The following is a 6,029-nucleotide window of genomic DNA, read 5'->3' as shown; positions in this document are numbered from 1 at the left end:
TTCTATTAATTAAATAAATCTTTATTTATTTAATTAATTCATTAGCTTTTTCTACACATGACACATGTCATTCATTTCTTAATTCCTACACTAACTACCTCTTTCATTATTTTATTATTTCTTCTACCTACCCTCTAATCATAGCCACCTCCTTTTTACACCTCTCAATCTAAAATATTTATTTAATTATCCTACTTCTTCTATTAATTAAATAAATCTTTATTTATTTAATTAATTCATTAGCTTTTTCTACACATGACACATGTCATTCATTTCTTAATTCCTACACTAACTACCTCTTTCATTATTTTATTATTTCTTCTACCTACCCTCTAATCATAGCCACCTCCTTTTTACACCTCTCAATCTTATCCCTCCATTTCATATTGTGTCTTCTATATAAGGAGATGCTTCCTTCATTGTCAAACCCTAATCAAGCATTCTAATGACTTAATGCCCTAATGATCATTTTGACTACACTACGATCCTACTTGCAACCACATTCCGTTCTTTGTTGAGCTCTTGTGCACATAAAATCTGAGAGCAAATATATCAAGCAAGATCAATGGAGATAGGAATAATGGAGATCAAAACCCTATTGGACATGTGATGGTATAATCTTTGTGATTTTGTTTTATTTACATTGTCTTAGGTAATCTTCATATGTTATGGTGGATCTTTGTTGATTGTTAGGCTAGGGTTTGGTGGTTGAATTCATTTAGCCTTTCAATATTGTTATTATTGTTATCCATTTTCACCATATACAACTCCTTATCCTCATATTGCATCTAATTAAGTTTGGATCTTATCTTAGCTCCCTAAATCTTCCTATGCTGAAGACCTCTAAGTCTGTCCTTAGCCTGGGCTACTGTTAAAGGCAAATCACTATTTCCGGGGTCTCTTTGGGCTAGAGCTTCTTGGGCCAGCAAGTTGTCTGTGAGCTCACTCTCCAATCTCCTGCCATCCTTGGCAAATTTCCCACCAACATTTTGATAGAGATTTTTCCAAATTTCTTCATTCCTATTCTATTTATTGATGACAAATGGGGTATGTCAATCCCATTTATTAATCTACCTGATCATAAAAATAACATCCTTAACATCCCGATTCTTCAGCAGACTGGTGTTGAGCATAAAATCATCCATCTTCTTACGGTGGGAGATAGAGTTGAGGTTAACAACAATATGGGCAAGGATCAGATGGTAATCCGAGAGGGTATAGGGAATCACCTTAACAATGGACCCTTTATCATCTTGTATGAATGAGCAAAAATTTACATGGTCGAATCTAGAAGAACAAAATCAAAAGTAACTTTATTAGCATAAAACTGATCCAATCTAGAGTAGATCCTCTTTATACCTTGCTGGGCATTACACCAGGTTCACCAGATGTCTTTATATTCCTTTTTCATGCCAAACAAGGGATCAAATAAATACAGCTTAGCCTTCATCCTTTCCCAATGTAGTTTCTCTCCACTTTTCCAATTTTATCCTTCGAGTTCTCAATCATGTTAAAGTCTCTTCCTATGATCTAAGGGATATTAGAGAGGTTGGACAACCATTTCCATAATTCAATTCTATCTTTGTAGTCATTAGGAGCATATAGAGCAAATACCAACTTTTGTATCCTCAACCTGCAGGGTGATCCAAGCGACTTGGTTGCATGGTGAGGAACCACTATCCAAAATCTTAGGTGCCCATTTATATCAACTAATACAAAAACACCACCTCTACCTTTGTCATGGTTGGTAGTAACTTGTATGGCACCTTTCCAAATGTATCAGAGATTAACTACAAGCATAAACTTGTAAGCCTTCACCTCTTGTAAAAGAAAAATGTCGATATTCCCATGTTGGTTAAGAAATCTTTTGACTACATGTTTCCTATCAAGGGATTCTAACCCCCTTATATTCCAATAAATACACCTCAGATCCATATGACACATTAATTAGATGATCCTTTAGCAACTTTAAAGCTATTGAAACACTTGAAAAGTTCCTTTTTAGTGTCTTTCTTCTTGGGGAGGGGAGATTGCTTTCCTTTGGGTTGTCCCCTCTTCCTTCTAACTTTGGTATAAAGACCATCTCCATCAGGGATTAGGATATCACAATCTTTTTTATCTGGATTCATAGGGGTTCCCTGAGTATCTAAATGCTCCTCTTTGGTGAAAGAATCGCCAGATAAGGACTCATGATCCATATCTGAATCTTCAAACATAGGGTTTAATCTAGTAAAATCACAAGGCACAATGACACGATCTAGGGGATCATTAGAGATTGGGTTGCTAATAATGGGGTTTACTTTAATAACCTCAATACTGGCCACATCAAGATCACGAACAATGGGGCGAGCATCATTCAAAGAAACCTTGCTATCATTAAGATTAATGGGGATGGTGTTCTAGCCATTCCTATATAGGGAATGAAGCATATTGAGGTTATGGTCTTGGTTCACCTTGGCTTGAGGGAGAGAAAGAATATCAAAATTTTTATTAATTGCTATGGGATTCAATCCTCTAATGGAAGTGCCTGTAATATCACCCTCATCCATCTTATTGATAGAGATGCTTCTTTCCTCAATGCCTTTCACAATAGTTTTTACAGGAGAGTTTCTCTTATTATTGTCATTAATCTCAATCAGATTATCATTGGCTATCTCAGACATTGGTGGAGGAGCTTGATTGTAATGGAGAGGAGACTCAAATTCTTGAGCAATCTCCCTCTTCAAGTTTTTGGAATTCCTTAATTTTTCAATGGCGAGATATTGCACATTTTTCCTCCTAGTCTTATGATTCTTAGGAGGGGAAAAAGGTTTAGATTGGTTAGGCTTGCCATCCCTAATCTGGGAGAGAGACATGGCAATAATTGAGTGCGGCGGGTGTTTCGCATTGAATTCCCCAAATTTAACAAATCTCTCAAGGGCTGGGGGGATTACCTGAAGGTTTATTAATAATATCCGCAACAACCTCTTTCAAAACTTTAAGTTTATCAATAAGAAGGATATGATTATCCTCAGGAACGTTAGAAATGTTATTAGTGGCATCAATGACCACATTACCATTAGGAGTGGGATTCTATTTGCGCTTAGTGAGAATAGGACAGTTTCTACGAATATACCCTTCTCATTTGCATAAGAAATAGGCGTTGATACCAGCCAGAACCTCAATTAAGCACAAAATGACCCCTAGCATCCAAACTAGGAAGGTCCTTACCATGTTCGAGCAATATAAGAACCCTAGCATCCAAACGGGGGACCAGAGAGTGGGTGTTATCCACCCTAAGGACTCTACCAACAGAAGCAAGCACCTACGGGATGAACTTCCACAATAAGGGAGGAATATTCTTAATAAAAACCCATCTAGGGCATGCCAAGGCTAAAATCTCATTACTGACTACATCAAGAGACCATTTAAGTGCTCTAAAAGTGCACTTACCTATGGACCAAAATTGGTTATCCATGGTAACCGACTGAGACTTAGCATCATTAAAGAAAATAACAAACAAACCTTTTTGAATCATGCGATAGAAAGAAAAATGCAGACCAAGTTTTTTAATTCAAACATTCTTTAACTATTCATCCATAAATTTACGGGCTAGACAGTTAGAAACGTCAGTGGCTGATAAAAAAATGGCAATATCCTTTAATCTAGATTTTTCATTGTTAATAGCATTACTCATTTCCAAATTGGGAGATATAGAAAGGGTATACAGAGAAGGGCCATAGTGCTTACCTTCTCCTCCTTCGACCCCATCATTACCTTATGGATTTTTTGAAGTCCTAACTTCAAAATGATCCAACTTAGAAATCGAAAGTGAAGAAGAATCAAGAAGGGCCGACTTAAACAACTTGGCCTTCCCCATAGAGACAACGGATGAAGGTCCACTTGGCTCGTTCGAAACAAATGAGCCATCGTTTTGATTTCCATCCATTATGACAGATAGACAAAAAACAAAGCAAAGCAAACATAATGCCAAGGACCACAAACCAAGAACAATAAATGAAGGCTAAAACCATAAAAGGGCAAGAGTGCTTACCTATGTGGAGGAGGCCATACACACTCCTCCACGACCAAGACCCAAGGACCCCTCTGCGAAGGATACAAACCCTCGTTCACCCAGTTACTTGTAGAGTGAAAAATTTTCCTTTTCCTATTCTCTTTTCGTAGTCTTTTCAAAATTGAATGAGTTTTAATTTCATAAGATTAATAAAATCCAATCATTAGAAATGATTAAATTGGCTTAATAAATTTAAGTTAATAAATAATGTTTTAATTTTAATTTTATTTTTGAATTTAAAAAAAAAAAAAAAAAAATAATGGAAAAAAAGGCATAAAGGGAAAAAAGACTTCTACTTCTTGCATTTTGGAAGGAGTTTTTCCTTCTTGCAATTTGTGTAGAATTGTGTGCTTTTGGATGGTGTGATTTTGGAGGCTAGAATGGAAGGAAAGCATCAATATGTGTTTACATTGTATGTGTGGATTGACTTCACAATTTAGATTAAATTGAAATAAAATTGAGAATTTTATGAGCTCCAAATTCAAGGTATTTCTCTCCATTCTTCCTATTTTGTGCTATATGTGCTATCTTGACTATGTTTGATATGCTTACCTTCATGGTAGCATAAGGTTTCTATTGAAGAGTAATATGTTAAATCACTATTAAACTTGTTTAAAAATGATCATTTTAAGTCATTGTTATGACCTTTTTTTTAAGAATTTAGTATTTTTTTATTTATTGCAAAAGTGTGTTGGTACTCATATTTGAATAAAAAAGATGTTTAGATTTTTGAAATTTGAAATTAAAAATTATGAAAAAGTTCAAGCATTCTTTAATGGGGAATTTGAGGAAAAATATGTTTTTTGAATTGAAAATATTTGTGAAGATTGAAAGTCTAAAACTTCATTCAATTGAATCATTTTGTGCGAGAAATGACCTCTAATTTTTTTTTGCATTTTACATATTTTGAACTCATTGCCTCTTGAAAATAAAAATTTATCGATTTTTCCATTACAGAAATTGAATTGACTTTTTTACATTGGGAATGATTCCAATTGATTTGAAATTGGAGAAAAAAGTCCTCATTTTGTTTTTGACAACCACTTTTTAAGATTATATTCAAATTTTATCCCATTTTTTGTGCATTGATTTATGTGTCACACACAAATAGTGTTTTGGAGTGTTGCACTTAACATTTGAGTGTCTAGATGGTAGAGAAGATTTGGCAGGGTTATGTGGGTAATTCCCCCACCTTTCGATGAGTATTGATACTTGACTCTATAAAGACATACATTTGTGCTATTGCATTTACGTTCCTCACCTACCCCTACATCACTCATCTTTAATATTGTTGAATTTGATGTGCAATGAAGGACCCATCTCTATCCATGGGTATATGATTGGTTTAAATTTTTGTAGCTCATGTTCATGCCTTGTGCTATATGTTATTGTTAACAAATGCATGCTTGTGTGGTAGATGCATATCCCTTATGCTTTTATGATGATGTTATTCATTGATTGGCTAATTTTCCTCATTAGCATGCAAGCAATGATGTCTTATCTATCTTGTTGTCAAATACATGTTATGATGGTCCTATTTTGATGGATGACACGTGTAGGACCTACTCCCCTTATTTTATGTGAGTGAGTGCTTAGGTGGATCTAGGTGTGCCACATGGTTAAGTGGCTTGGAACCACTATTAAGAATTTGCAAGTTCTTGGAGGATCTTAGAAAGATGTACAAGTAGAATCTTTTACTCGTTGCCTTTGATTTCATCTATATTGTATTATGTTATAAAATATACAATTCAAAATGTTTAAGATAACAAGAGTCACAGATTTATTGATCAAGTTACATAGTTTAAGATCCAAGATGCAGAAGGAAATGGAAAAGGAGGTTTAGCAAATTGTTCTTTGGTCTTTGAATATTCTTCTTTGCTGGCTACCCGTGGGTCCCATAGACTATTTGACCTCATGAACGTTATTAAAAACATTCATTCATTCATTTCATGTAATTATATGATTATATTGACCC

The sequence above is a fragment of the Cryptomeria japonica genome, chromosome 11 (genome assembly GCF_030272615.1).
Source record: "Cryptomeria japonica chromosome 11, Sugi_1.0, whole genome shotgun sequence".
Taxonomy (NCBI): Eukaryota; Viridiplantae; Streptophyta; class Pinopsida; order Cupressales; family Cupressaceae; genus Cryptomeria; species Cryptomeria japonica.
This window is presented reverse-complemented; position numbering follows the sequence as displayed.